The sequence below is a fragment of the Triticum dicoccoides genome, chromosome 6A (genome assembly GCF_002162155.2).
Source record: "Triticum dicoccoides isolate Atlit2015 ecotype Zavitan chromosome 6A, WEW_v2.0, whole genome shotgun sequence".
Lineage (NCBI taxonomy): Eukaryota > Viridiplantae > Streptophyta > Magnoliopsida > Poales > Poaceae > Triticum > Triticum dicoccoides.
The window spans coordinates 149,387,655-149,403,277 of record NC_041390.1 but is presented as its reverse complement, the minus strand read 5'-3'; positions in this window follow the sequence as shown (position 1 = coordinate 149,403,277).

Sequence of the window (15,623 nt, the reverse complement as noted above, 5' to 3'; positions counted from 1 at the left end):
CGGTGCGATCTCCTGAATACGGTCCGATGGTAGAGCTAAATCGTACTCATCATGACCGCGCGGCGCACAAGGCAGGGGCTCGAATCCGTCGAAGATGAAGTCTCTGTGGATATCGGCTGTGTAGTTTAAGCTTCCAAACCTGACCTGGTGGCCAGGGGCGTAACTTTCGATACGCTCCAGATGGCCAAGCGAGTTGGCCCGCAGTGCGAAGCCGCCGAACACAAAGATCTGTCCGGGGAGAAAAGTCTCACCCTGGACTGCATCGCTATTGATGATCGTAGGAGCCATCAAGCCTAACGGCGATGACACAGAGGAACTCTCAATGAAAGCACCAATGTCGGTGTCAAAACCGGCGGATCTCGGGTAGGGGGTCCCGAACTGTGCGTCTAAGGCGGATGGTAACAGGAGGCAGGGGACATGATGTTTTACCCAGGTTCGGGCCCTCTTGATGGAGGTAAAACCCTATGTCCCGCTTGATTTATTCTTGATGATATGAGTGTTACAAGAGTTGATCTACCACAAGATCGGAGAGGATAAACCCTAGAAGCTAGCCTATGGTATGATTGTATGTTGTCCTACGGACTAAAACCCTCCGGTTTATATAGACACCGGAGGGGGCTAGGGTTACACAAGGTCGGTTACAAAGGAGGAGATATACATATCCGTTGTCGTGTTCTGGGAACGGGGGTCCCCAGACTTGCCTGCCTGCGGCCTGCGGCATGGCTCAAAGGGGGCCCAGCACGGCCCATCTTCATCAACACAGACCCAAGATCCTCGCGAGGGGCCAAGCCTCGCGGGGCGGACGACACAGAGCTTCCTCAGGCACGGTCTCATCAGGTTGGCTTGCGGGGAGGCAGAGAGATCAAGGCGGGGTACCTCACGAGGTGCCCGTGACGCAAGCCATGACGACCAAAGGCGCCAGGCGGGCGCCAGCCGCGCAGTGTCCTCCTTTCCTCTTTGGTGCAAAGGGAGCAAGCGCAGGTGAGAGCATCAAGCAAAGGCACCCATTTCGGTGCAACAAGACCAAGACCAGTCCAACGGTAGGGAGGAAGTCATTGTGGAGCCCAAGCCAGCGTCACCACCAGAGCCTTTGGCAGGCGAGGACCAACTTTAGTCAGGATAAGTGTACCAGATGTTCCCCTTCAAAATGGCCAATTGTTGGCGCCCTTCCCGCTTAATATTTGGGAAGAGGCCCAGGGCCTTTGCCTATAAATAGGACTAGTCACCCCCAGGGTAGAGGAGATCTAGAATCGGCCAACCCAGAAACAAGCTGGGATCGGATCGAGTAGCATCACACACACACAGAGAGAGAAGGGTGATTGAACTCCTCCTAGCAGTTCATCCCCACGGCCAAGAACAGACCCTCGCGAGGCTGTTCTTCCTTGTATTGCTCATTATCATCAGCCCAAGAGGCAATCCACCGCACCACACACTGGAGTAGGGTATTACACCACAATGGTGGCCCGAACCAGTATAAACCCTGTGTCTCTCGTGCTGTTCTTTCCATAGATTAGATCTTAGCGAGGCGGAGGGGTGCAGGTAGGTAGAAGGCGAAATCTCTGCGCGCACCCCAGTGTTTGAACCTCAAGGGTCTGCCGGAACCTGAAATCCGACATTTGGCGCGCCAGGTAGGGTGCGCCGGAATTTGTCTTGCACCACCCCGTTCTCCTCCGACCATCGTGTCCATGTCTGACACTCGTCGGGCCCGCGCCGAGCGCCGGGCCGCTCTCGCCTCCCGCGTCGCCTAGACGGCTCTTGTCAGCGGGCGTCCTCGCCGTTCCTCGTCACCTGCCATCAATGCCGCCACCGTTCCGGCGGGGGACGAGCAGCAAGCGTCGTCTCAGCATCCGTCCGTGCGGCAAGACGGCCGCACCGCTACTCCCTCGCTAACCCGAGCTGGTTCTTCGTCCCGTGCGCTCCGCGCACCCATGGAGGCTCGAGCTGCGCTCATCGCGGCAAACGAGCTCCTGCGCTACCGTCTCGTCGACGACGTCTACGAAGAATGGCTTGACCGCGTCGCCGAGCTCGTCCGCGCCGCAGGGGGCTCTCCTGCGCCGTTCGTTCCGCTGCATCGCACCCCGCCCCGCGCGGGCCACGAAGCTCCGGGGGCGCCCCAGCCGCCTCCTACTCAAGAAGGCGCCATGGCTCCAAGGCGCGTGGCCCCTGGGCAGAACCCGCTCCGTCAGGTGCCAGCGCGGCAAGAGCAGAACTGCCAAGAAGTCCCTCGCCCGCAAGAAGCTGCCCTGGCGCTCCCTGCTCCAGCACGCCGCGACCATGCTCCTACTCCCGCACGTCAATACCCCGCACTGCTCCCAGCTGTAGCGCGTGGGGACATGCAAGACCAAGCTCTCCATCACCCAAGGCCTCCCGTGGCCACATCAGGCTGCCGTGCCTTCACCACTGAGCTACGCAGTGTCGCGTGGCCCGGCAAGTTCAAGCCAGACCTGCCTCCTCGTTACGACGGCACGGCCGACCCTGCGGAGTTCCTCCTGCTCTATGAGCTGGGCATCGAAGCTACCAACGGAGATGAGAAGGTCATGGCGAACTGGTTTCCCATGGCGCTCAAGGACGGGGCCCGCACCTGGCTCCTGAACCTGGCTCCAGGCACGATCTCCTCCTGGGACGAGATGCGCACCCGCTTCATCACCAACTTCCAAGGTACTCGCGACCGGCCACCCGCCGTGAGTGACATGCGCCGCATCAAGCAACAACCCGGAGAGACCCTGCAGAAGTACATCCAGCGCTTCAACAATGCACGCCTCAAGATTCCCAAGGTGACCGAGGAGGCCATCATCTCAGCCTTCTCCGACGGCGTGCGCGATGTCAAGATGAAGGAGGAGCTGGCGATGCATGAAGACCTGTGCACTTCCTTGGAGTTATTCAACTTGGAAACCAAGTGCGCCAGGGCTGAGGAAGGGCGTCTCTCCCTCCTCGAGCTGCCTGCCACAGACCCAGAAGAGAAGAAGCCCAAGGCCAAGGATGTGAAGCGCAAGGGGGCTGCCGTGCTCGCGGCAGAACCAGACACCAAGCGGGGAAGAGATCAGCCCGAATCTTCCAAAGGCAGTCGGTACTGTGTGTACCACGACCTCCACACCCACAACACCAACGAATGTCAAGAGCTCCGAGCCATGCGAAAGGAAGGATCGGCCGTCGCCCCGACCGCGGTGACTGGGGCTACGGTCGAGGAGGAGGAAGGAACGCAGGACGCTGGGAAGACCGCTGCCCGCGCCAAGGGTGGCGCGATCGACCTCGCGAGGATCGCTGGCAAGACCCGCCTCGCGAGGGAGACTGGAGGGATCAGCCTCGCGAGGATCGCCCGCAAGGCAACGCAGGCCTCCCTCCGCTGCCGCCGCAGCCAAGGAGAAACGAGGACCGCCATCAGGACGAGGGGGCTAGGGGCTTCCAGGAGCCGCACGTGATCGCCTCCATCCTGGGAGGGGCTCAAGCCCCAGCCTCTCAACGCATCTTCAAGCAGTTCGCCCGCGAAGTGAATGCAGTCCTCCCCAAGCTCGAAGCCACGCGCCCTCTCAGGTGGTCGGCGTGCGCCATCACGTTCAGCTCAGCAGATCAGCTCAAGTGTGCGGCCACAACCGGAGTCCTCCCGATGCTTTGTTCCCCAATCATCAGCAACGTGGTGGTCACCAGGACCCTCATCGATGGCGGGGCAGGGCTCAACGTCCTGTCCGTGGAAACATTCAACAATCTCCAAGTGCCCTACAACCAGCTTCAGCCAACCAAGCCTTTCTCCGAAGTCACCGATGGCTCCACGGTCCCGATTGGGCAGGTCCGCCTCCCTGTCATCTTCGGGGCACGCGACAACTACCGCATCGAGCTCATCGACTTCGACGTCGCCCACATTCGCCTGCCGTACAACGCCATCCTTGGATACCCAGTGCTGGCCAAGTTCATGGATGTAACTCACCACAGCTACAACGTCCTCAAGATGCCAGGAAGTGGCGGAGTCATCACGGTGCCCTGTGAAGAGAAGGACGCGGTGTGTTCCCTGGAACGAGCCTTTCAGGCCGCATCACTGGAAGACCCGGATCGCGGAAGCAGGAGGCTTCCCGAGACCACCCCCAAGAAGAAGAAGACATCGTCCGGCCCGGCCCCTCAGGAGGCAGGCCCCTCAGGGCCCGCGCCTGCCCAGGGGGAACCTCCTTCCATCGCATAGGAAAGCGCGCCCGACGCCCTCCTCAGGCAGGGCTCGAGGGCTCTCCCCTGGAGGGCCACCGACCTGGCTAAGGTCACGAGGGAGGCGCTTGGGCACCACATGGAGGCGTGTTTCGAAGCACATTTCCCTCAAGAAGGAGTAAGGCAAGGAGGGCCAGACCCTCAGGAGTTCGTCAGCAAGGCCATTCAGGAGCTACAGGAGTCAAGCGTCATGAGATGCGGCCGCCGCCTACCAGCTGTGGCTCCCCATCCAGGCGAGGATGGTGGGCTGCGCGTCTGCATCGACATACCAGGGCTCAATCGAGTCGCCTCTCTGGAGCGCCTCTGGCCCTCGCGAGTGGGGCGCTGCGAAGGTCCACCCCACAGCTACGCTCGCATGCCTTACAGCTTGCCGAACGCGGCTGCCACGTACCAGTGCCTCATGAGGGGTATCATGGAGGCTCAAGAGGCCAGGCATTCCGCAGCCCTGGCGGAGATGGAGATGGTCCGCGAGGAGCCACCAGCGCCTCCGGAGCCTCCCGAGGCCCCTGGGCCCGGGGGCTCGTGAGGGTCGGCTTCCGCAGCCCACCGAGTCTGCTACACCAACACTCCTTCGTCCTCAACATCATCAGGTGACATCTTTCAAGTTTCATTTCCAGCTGGGAGCGCCCCCAGGGCTGCATTATTCCCAGGCCGCGTGGGTCCGTCCCTGCGGCATGTATCCCTTTTATTTCATGTTGTTAGCTTACCTTGTTGGGGGCGCCCCTCGGGCTGCATCATTCCCCAAGTCGCTCGGGCCAGACCCAGCGGCATGTATCCCTTTTGCGTTTATTTCCGGCTATGCGTTCGACCCACCATGCTTGATTATTTGATGCCTGTCCACGGCACCTCTTCTTCTCCATGCAGACCACTTGCACATTAAAGGGGGGGTACCTGAGCATCGCGACTCAGGGCTCTTACTGGCTTTCCAGCCCTCACCCTCTGGCCTTGTCCATGGCATCGCGACCTGGCATACCAGCGACGGCTGAGACCACCTCGAGGGCCGGGACCCGAGGACGTAGAGTGCCGGCATCTAACCAAATTTGCAGGGACACGTCACAAGATAAGGCCCAGTGTCAGGCGCAACCCGCCTAGAGGTAGGGCCCCGTGAGTCCCGCGCTGGCTCACGGGTGCCCAGATACACCTCGCCAGGCCCTACCGTGCCAGCCACATGTCAGGGCGGGGCTGTACACGCCCCGGGGGCTCCTCCCAGAGGGGAGCCCCCTCCCACGTACCAGTGGAAGCACCATGCTCCGTGCTGGCTGATGACACTGCCGAGGAGCGGCTATGCCGGTACACATACGGAAGCGCTATGCTCCGCGCTGGTGATAAGAAACTGAGGGCGGCCCCCGGGCCGCATCAACCTCAGGGAGCCCAGAGCTTAGTGTCTAGCCTCATCGTAACGCCTCCCCTCGGGAGTGCCGCGCGAGGGGGCTGGGCATGGGGGCTGCGCCTGGGTCACGCCCAGACGCACGCCACCTAGCCAGGCCCCCCCGGGCCTGGTTCGTCGCGCGTCTCTCCCCGAGCGGAGCCAAGGTACGAAGGCCGTTTGAGCGTCAAGGGGGACTCCTGAGCATCGTGACTCAGGAGCCTAACTGGTCACGTAGCCCCTCACTCCTTAGTTCCGAAAGGCTAATGGCGGTCGAGGTATGCGCGCGGCCGGGCTCTGCAGACGTAGAACGGTAGATCCACCCACATCACACCTCCCTACTTGCTGTTCGTGCGCCAAGGGGGACTCCTGAGCATCGCGACTCAGGAGCCTAACTTGTCACGTAGCCCCTCACTCCTTGGTCCCGTCCTGGTTTTCGGTCGGGGCTAACGGCGGCTGAGGTATGCACGGGGCCGGGCTCTATCGGCGTAGAACATAAGCAAGTAGGAAGGAAAAGCGTAAATTTCAAGAAATTCAAAAGCAAATATTACAGTCCACACTGTTATCTCAATGCCAAACGCAAGTTTAAACGCCTTCCCGAGGCATGATACATGCGCAGGAATTAAAGGCAGTACATGAGCCACAATGGAGTCACTTGTCGGCGGTGGAGCAGCGCGGAGTGGGTTCGCCTCATGGAGTAGCGGGGTCGGCAGCGCCTTGCTTCGGCTTGGTGCTAAAGGTCCGGAACTTCCCCAGCAGGGCCTCCGCGCGACCCTTCACGGCCTCGGCAGCGGCAGCGGCACGCTCGCCGCTTACTGGCTCCAGCAGGCTGTCGAGGTCGACGCCGGGATCGCGAAGGTAGATGTGGGTGAGGACCCGCGTCAGCGCTGCAGAAGACAGGACACGTGCCTCAGCCTCGGCCATGGGGCCAAGGCCAAGGGCGACATCTTCAAGAGCGCGAACCAGGAAGGGAAGCAGCTTGGCGGGGCCGTCCTCGGCGCCAGCCAGTGGGCTCTCCAGGCCGCTGTCGTAAAGTGTCCTCAGTGAGGAGCGAGCCTTCGCCTCCATCTCCGCGAAGGCCACGCAGTCCTCGGCAAGAACCTGGGCCTTGTCATCCAGCTCGACCTTCCTCGCCCCAACTCCTGCTCCAACGCGCCTAGGCGGTCACGGCGCCTCCTGAGCTTGACCTCCCTCTCCTTGACGGCAGCCTCGCGAGCCTTCACACCTTCTTCCTGCTCTTGGCGAAGGCGAGCCTCTTTCGCGAGCTGGTCCCGCAGGCCTTGCAGCTCGTCCTCCAGCGCCTTGCAGCGACCACGGACGTCGACCACCTCCCCCAGGGCTGCATCACGAGCAGCCTTCGCCTCAAGGACGGCCAGCCTCTCCTCATCGCAAGCTGTCGAGGCCTGGACCAGCACCGCCCGAATCGAAGCGTCGGAGCGAATCCATCCTGAAGCCAGCTCCAAGCGCCCGGCCACCAAGCGAGGGTCGGTGCCAAGAAGATCCTTCCGCAGCCGGTCCAGCTCAGCAGCAGCACGATCCAGAACGACAGGAGGAGTCGGAGAGACAGCAGTCGGTGGAGTAGGAGGAGAAGGCGGCAGCGCGACCACAGCATCCTGAGGCGAAGCTTGCTGCGCCCCAACGGCTGTAGTGGCGGCAGCAGGAAAAGGCACCTCAGGAGTCACTTGGGCCATGGGGGCTGAGCTCGCCCCAGCCGGCTCAGCCAGGGCCTCGACACCACCTGATGGGCCCCCTCGTCCCGACCGCAGAGGGCGAGCCGTTTCTTCGGCGGGAGCGGGTCTGGTTCCTCTCGGGGAGCCTTTCCCTTCTCTGCCATCGAGAACCGGCGGATCGGAGCCATTGCAGCAAGACGGAGCAAGGACCGGGAAGAAGGAGAAGCAAGAAGGGACGGACTGGAAGGGCGCGCGCCATTCCGTACTTATGGCCGGCGAAGGCCAACCGCCGACCTCCACGATCGCAGGTAATCATGACCCGCTTTGCATGCAGGGACTTGTCCAATCCGTGAAGTTGCCGAGGCGCCATGGGGAAGTGGAGACGCCCACGTCCAATCAACCGCCACGCGGCGCCCAAGGCCACAGGCTGTTAGGGCCCGCGGCGCTTCGCTCTTGCCCTTTCACCTCCCTGCACGGCCAAGTCCGTGCGCGCCTTGGGCCCGGGGGCTACTGTCGGCGTTCTGGGAACAGGGGTCCCCAGACTTGCCTGCCTGCGGCCTGTGGCGTGGCTCAAAGGGGGGCCCAGCACGGCCCATCTTCATCAACACAGACCCAAGACCCTCGCGAGGGGCCAAGCCTCGCGGGGCGGACGACACAGAGCTTCCTCAGGCACGGTCTCATCAGGCTGGCTCGCGAGGAGGCGGAGAGATCAAGGCGGGGTACCTCACGAGGTGCCCGTGACGCAAGCCATGACGACCAAAGGCGCCAGGCGGGCGCCAGCCGCGCAGTGTCCTCCTTTCCTCTTTGGTGCAAAGGGAGCAAGCGCAGGCGAGAGCATCAAGCAAAGGCACTCGTTTCGGTGTAACGAGACCAAGACCAGTCCAATGGCAGGGAGGAAGTCATTGTGGAGCCCAAGCCAGCGTCACCACCAGAGCCTTTGGCAGGCGAGAACCAACTTTAGTCAGGATAAGTGTACCAGATGTTCCCCTTCAAAATGGCCAATTGTTGGCGCCCTTCTCGCTCAATATTTGGGAAGAGGCCCAGGGCCTTTGCCTATAAATAGGACTAGCCACCCCCAGGGTAGAGGAGATCTAGAATCGGCCAACCCAGAAACAAGCTGGGATCGGATCGAGTAGCATCACACACAGAGAGAGAGAGAAGGGTGATTGAACTCCTCCTAGCAGTTCATCCCCATGGCCAAGAACAGACCCTCGCGAGGCTGTTCTTCCTTGTATTGCTCATCATCGTCAGCCCAAGAGGCAATCCACCACACCACACACTGGAGTAGGGTATTACACCACAACGGTGGCCCGAACCAGTATAAACCCTGTGTCTCTCGTGCTGTTCTTTCCATAGCTTAGATCTTAGCGAGGCGGAGGGGTGTAGGTAGGTAGAAGGCGAAACCTCCGCATGCACCCCAGTGTTCGAACCTCAAGGGTCTGCCGGAACCCGAAATCCGACATCCGTATTGCCTAGCTTGCCTTCCACGCCAAGTAGAGTCCCATCCGGACACGAGACGAAGTCTTCAATCTTGTATCTTCATAGTCCAACAGTCCGGCCAAAGGATATAATCCGGCTGTCCGGATACCCCCTAATCCAGGACTCCATCAGTGGGAAACGACACCTTTGGGATCACAAGAATCCCTACTACGGTTGCGGGGCGCGGGGTTGAGAGAAGAGCGGGTCTAACAGAGAGCGTGCGGTTTGTTTATCCAGGTTCAGGCCGCGATGATGCGTAAAACCCTAGTCCTGCTTTGGTGGATGTATTCCGAGTTCTTGAACTAGCTACGGGGTGTAATGAGCTCCAAAAAGCCGAATCCCTCCTCTTGTCGCCCTGGGCCTCGTTTTATAGAAAAAGGGGTTGCCACAGTGGCACACAGGAGGTGGAAAGGCAACAATGTTGCGATGTTATCTTGGTATTACAGGACAAAGTGCATTAAATGCAAGGCTTAGGTGTCCCTCCACTATGTCAGGGGCGGGGGCGAGGCCCGTCCCGTCCGTCGCCGCTCCTCCAAGCTTCGACACACGCTCTGGCCAGCGATGCATGCGGTGCCATGTAGGTAGGCAGGTAGCCGAGGTGGCGCGGTGGTGGAGTCTCCACGAAGGGCTACATGTCGCCACACAGGTGCCTGCCCAGCTGGTTGGGTCGGCAGCTGCATGTGAACGGCGGCGGAGACTTGGCTGGTGTGGGCCTGACGGTGGCCCTACTGGTGCGCTTGGCGAGGGCCATGCCGGGCGGCCCGGCAAGGGTCTTGCCGTGGCGTGCAGGCGTTCCCAGCAAGGATCTTGCCGGGGGTCTTGTGGGTTTCTTCGGTGAGGATGGCTGCCTTCCTGTCCTCATTTGACCTTGACTATTCTTTGTCTTCATGAAGATCTGCATGCCACCGCAGAGGTGCCTCCCGAGCCCTGTCCAATGCATTTGTCGAGTGTTGGTGGGCTCGAGGGTGGCTCGCTCGGCTGGCGTGGGCGAGCTGCCCGGCAAGGGTCTTGCCGGGGCCGCTGAGGCTGCCCCGGCAAGAGTCCTTGCCGGGGAAACCTGCTTTGCCCATCTGATCTTTGTGGCCTTGGTCCTTGTCGTTGCTTTGCTTCGTCTTGGGCTTCGATCTTACCTTGGCTTACCTCCCCCGCTTTACTCGGTGTGGTCACGGGCGTGGCTCTGACTGCCCGTGCACAGGTAAAGGGGTACAAAATTGTGCCCCTAGTTTTGTACACCGACAGGAGCCCCCGGGCCTGGGCCACACATAAGCGCGACACGTTGTTGGGTTAGGCCCAAAACGGTGTGCGGGCAGGCGGGGCGGTTTTTACCGTGGTAAGGTTTTTCGCGTGCTGTGCTTCCCACGACCCGCGCGCGCGGCACGGGGTGGAGGGGCGTGGGTGACGTGGGCGGCATGCGTGGGGCGGTTTCCACACACATGCGTCACATCATGGTAAATGGGCGGCGCGACCTGGCTGCCGCGCAGCTTGCCACCATGGGGATGCCGGACGTGAGGTATGCCCCGGAGCGGAACGTGAGTGCCCATTGCACCCTGACCTTGTTCTTTGAGAAGGTCGTCCATGCTCTGGAGCAGCTCCACGCCAACCGGGCGGTCTCACTGGCCAAGGAGTCCCGGATGCTTTGTCAGGGCGCCATGACCAAGGTCCTCACCAAGTTGGCACACTGGTACCCCGACCTCGACTTCGACGCTGGGCTGGAGAGCTTGCTGGAGGGTGTTGACCTCGCGCCGCTCAGGGAGCACAGTAAGCCCATCATCAGCCGTGTCGGCGGAATTCTGAGGATGGAGGGCTAGCGGCGGGATTAGGCATCCCGTTCCTCATTGCCGCTGTGGGTTCACAACCAAGACAATTGCTATCTCTAGTTAGAACTGCGACAATAATTTGATGTAACATAACTCTGCAGCACTTTCAGTACTATGCATGTTATTTCCATGTTCGATTTCCCTTTGTATACGCACCCTACGCCAACTGGGGAGGCTTGCCGGTGCGGAAGCCCAAGGCGGCGTCTTGGGGACGGATCCCCATTGGCCTGCCGGGTATGCATGCTGTCGGAAGAGCCACCTTACCGTTCTTAACGCGGCCGCTCGAACTGTCGAGCTTGACTTGAGTCAGAATCGAGAGCGTTGTCAATCGCGGAAGGCTAACCCTGCCGCACTCGACGCGGCCGCTTGAGCTGTTGAGAGGACTCGAAACAGGGCAAGGGCGTTGCCGATAGCGGGAGAGCCCCCTAGCGTGCAGGTTTTCCATACAAAGGCACGACATCTCCGAGGGAAATAACCTTGTATAAAGAGGAAAGAAAGTAGTCAGGGTTCGGTGTGACTTAGCTTCTGCTTGTAGTCGCGCCGACGTCGATCTTTCGATCCCTTCTCCTGCTTCTCTTGGAGCCATCACCATGAAGAAACACTCACTTAACTGCTAAAACCAATTCTCACAATCGCGCCCCCTACCTGGCACGCCAAAGATGTCGGTGGGAAACAACACCTATGGGATCACAAGAATCCCTACTGCGGTTGCGGGGCGCGGGGTTGAGAGAAGAGCGGGTCTAACAGAGAGCATGCGGTTCATTTATCCAGGTTCGGGCCGCGATGATGTGTAAAACCCTAGTCCTGCTTTGGTGGATGTATTCTGAGTTCTTAAACTAGCTACGGGGTGTAACGAGCTCCAAAAAGCCGAATACCTCCTCTCATCGCCTTGGGCCTCCTTTTATAGAAAAAGGGGTTGCCACAGTGGCACACATGAGGTGGAAAGGCAACATTGTTGCAAGGTTATCCTGGTATTACACGACAAAGCGCATGAAATGTGAGGCTTAGGTGTCCCTCCACTTTATCGGGGGTGGGGGCGAGGCCCGTCCCGTCCGTCGCCGCTCCTCCAAGCTTCGACACGCGCCCTGGCCAGCGATGCATGCGGTGCCATGTAGGTAGGCAGGCAACTGAGGTGGCCCGATGGTGGAGTCTCCACGAAGGGCTGCATGTCGCCACGCAGGTGCCTGCCCAGCTGGTTGGGTCGGCAGCTGCATGCGAACGGCGGTGGAGACTTGGCTGGTGTGGGCCTGACGGTGGCCCTACTAGTGCGCTTGGCAAGGGCCTTGCCGGGTGGCCCGGCAAGGGTCTTGCCGTGGCGTGTAGGCATCCCCGACAAGGATCTTGCCGGGGGTCTTGTGGGTTTCTTCGGTGAGGATGGCTGCCTTCCTGTCCTCATTTGACCTTGACTATTCTTTGTCTTCACGAAGATCTGCGTGCCACCGCAGAGGTGCCTCCTGAGCCCTGTCCAATGCATTTGTCGAGTGTTGGTGGGCTCGAGGGTGGCTCGCTCGGCTGGCGTGGGCGAGCTTCCCGGCAAGGGTCTCGCCGGGGCCGCTGAGGCTGCCCCGGCAAGAGTCCTTGCCGGGGAAACCTGCTTTGCCCATCTGATCTTTGTGGCCTTGGTCCTTGTCGTTGCTTTGCATCGTCTTGGGCTTCGATCTTACCTTGGCTTACCTCCCCCGCTCTGCTCGGTGTGGTCACGGGCGCGGCTCTGACTTCCCGTGCATAGGTAAAGGGGTACAAAAATGTGCCCCTAGTTTTGTACACCTACACGGTGTTTTAGTCATCTTGCCCATAAGGTATGGTTCTCAAGTACCAAGTGATTCATAATCAAGTCATTCCAAAAGTCCATCAGTATGGAGTTTCTTCATGCGCTTTATACCAATATGACCCAAACGGCAGTGCCACAAATAAGTTGCACTATCATTATCAACTCTGCTTCTTTTGGCTTCAATATTACGAATATGTGTATCACTACTATCGAGATTCAATAAGAATAGACCACTCTTTAAGGGTGCATGACCATAAAAGATATTACTCATATAAATAGAACAACCATTATTCTCAGATTTAAATGAATATCCGTGTCGCATCAAACAAGATCCAGATATAATGTTCATGCTTAACGCTGGCACCAAATAACAATTATTTAGGTCTAAAACTAATCCTGAAGGTAGATGTAGAGGTAGCGTGCCGACGGCGATCACATCGACTTTGGAACCATTTCCCACGTGCATTGTCACCTCGTCCTTACCCAGTCTTCGCTTAATCCGTAATCCCTGTTTGGAGTTACAAATATTAGCAACAGAACCAATATCAAATACCCAGGTGCTACTGCGAGCTCTGGTGAGGTACACATCAATAACATGTATATCACATATACCTTTGTTCACCTTGCCATCCTTCTTATCCGCCAAATACTTGGGGCAGTTCCGCTTCCAGTGACCAGTCTGTTTGCAGTAGAAGCACTCAGTCTCAGGCTTAGGTCCAGACTTGGGTTTCTTCTCCTAAGCAGCAACTTGTTTGCCGTTCTTCTTGAAGTTCCCCTTTCCCTTTGCCCTTTTTCTTGAAACTGGTGGTCTTATTGACCATCAACACTTGATGTTCCTTCTTGATTTCTACCTCCGCAGCCTTTAGCATCGCGAAGAGCTCGGGAATAGTCTTATTCATCCCTTGCATATTATAGTTCATCATGAAGCTTTTGTAGCTTGGTGGTAGTGATTGAAGAACTCTGTCAATGACACTATCAACAGGAAGATTAACTCCCAGTTGAGTCAAGTGATTATGATACCCAGACATTTTGAGTATATGCTCACTGACAGAACTATTCTCCTCCATCTTGCAGCTATAGAACTTATTGGAGACTTCATATCTCTCAATCCGGGCATTTGCTTGAAATATTAACTTCAACTCCTGGAACATCTCATATGCGCCATGATGTTCAAAACGTCGTTGAAGTCCCGGTTCTAAGCCGTAAAGTATGGCACACTGAACTATCGAGTAGTCATCAGCTTTACTCTGCCAAACATTCTTAACGTTGTCAGCAGCATCTGCAGCAGGCCTGGCACCCAACGGTGCTTCCAGGACGTAATTCTTCTGTGCAGCAATGAGGATAATCCTCAAGTTACGGACCTAGTCCGTGTAATTGTTACCATCATCTTTCAACTTTGCTTTCTTAAGGAACGCATTAAAATTCAACGGAACAATATCACGGGCCATCTATCTACAAGCAACATAGACAAGCAAAATACTATCAGGTACTAAGTTCATGATAAATTTAAGTTCAATTAATCATATTACTTAAGAACTCCCAGTTAGATAGACATCCCTCTAATCCTCTAAGTGATCACGTGATCCATATCAACTAAACCATAACCGATCATCACATGAAATGCAGTAGTTTTGAATGGTGAACATCACTATGTTGATCATATCTACTATATGATTCATGCTCGACCTTTCGATCTCAGTGTTCCGAGGCCATATCTGCATATGCTAGGCTCGTCAAGTTTAACCCGAGTATTCTGCGTGTGCAAAACTCGCTTGCACCCATTGTAGATGGACGTAGAGCTTATCACACCCAATCATCACGTGGTGTCTCGGCACGACGAACTTTGGCAACGGTGCATACTCAGGGAGAACACTTTGATCTTGATATTTAGTGAGAGAACATCTTATAATGCTACCGTCAAACAAAGAAGAATAAGATGCATAAAGGATAAGCATCACATGCAATCAATATAAGTGATATGATATGGCCATCATCATCTTGTGCTTGTGATCTCCATCTCCGAAGCACCGTCATGATCACCATCGTCACCGGCGCGACACCTTGATCTCCATCGTAGCATTGTTGTCGTCTCGCCAACTATTGCTTCTACGACTATCGCTACCGCTTAGTGATAAAGTAAAGCAATTACAGCGCGATTGCATTGTATACAATAAAGCGACAACCATATGGCTCCTGCCAGTTGCCGATAACTCCGTTAGAAAACATGATCATCTCATACAAAAATATAGCATCATGTCTTGACCATATCACATCACAACATGCCCTGCAAAAACAAGTTAGATGTCCTCTAGTTTGTTGTTGCAAGTTTTACGTGGCTGCTATGGGCTGAGCAAGAACCGTTCTTACCTACGCATCAAAACCAGAACGATAGTTCGTCAAGTTGGTGCTGTTTTAACCTTCTCAAGGACCGGGCGTATCCACACTCGGTTCAACTAAAGTTGGAGAAACTGACACCCGCCAGCCACCTGTGTGCAAAGCACGTCGGTAGAACCAGTCTCGCGTAAGCGTACACGTAATGTCGGTCCGGGCCGCTTCATCAAACAATACCACCGAACAAAAGTATGACATGCTGGTAAGCAGTATGACTTGTATCGCCCACAACTCACTTTTGTTCTACTCATGCATATAACATCAACGCATAAAACCAGGCTCGGATACCACTGTTGGGGAACATAGTAATTTTAAAATTTTCCTACACACACGCAAGATCATGGTGATGCATAGCAACGAGACGGGAGAGTGTCATCCACGTACCCTCGTAGACCGTTAAGCGGAAGCGTTATAACAACGCGGTTGATGTAGTCGTACGTCTTCATGATCGACCGATCCTCAGCACCGAACGTACGACACCTCCGTGTTCAGCACACGTTCAGCTCGGTGACGTCCCGCGAACTCACGATCCGGTAGAGCTTGGGGAAGAGTTTCATCAGCACGACGGCGTGGTGACGATGTTGATGAAGCTACCGCAGCAGGGCTTCGCCCAAACACCGCTACAGTATGACTGAGGTGGATTATGGTGGAGGGGGCACCGCACACGGCTGGAGAGATCTCAATGATAACTTGTGTGTCTAGAGGTGCCCCCTGCCCCTGTATATAAAGGAGCAAGGGGGGAGAGGCGGCCGACCAGGAGGAGGCGTGCTAGGAGGAGTCCTACTCCCACCAGGAGTAGGACTCCCTCCTTTCCTAGTTGGAATAGGAGAAGGGGGAAGGAGGAGGGAGAGAGGAAGGAAAGGGGGGTGCCACCCCCTCCTTGTCCAATTCGGACTAGAGGGACAGGGGGAGCGCGGCCAGCCCTGGGAGCCCCTCCT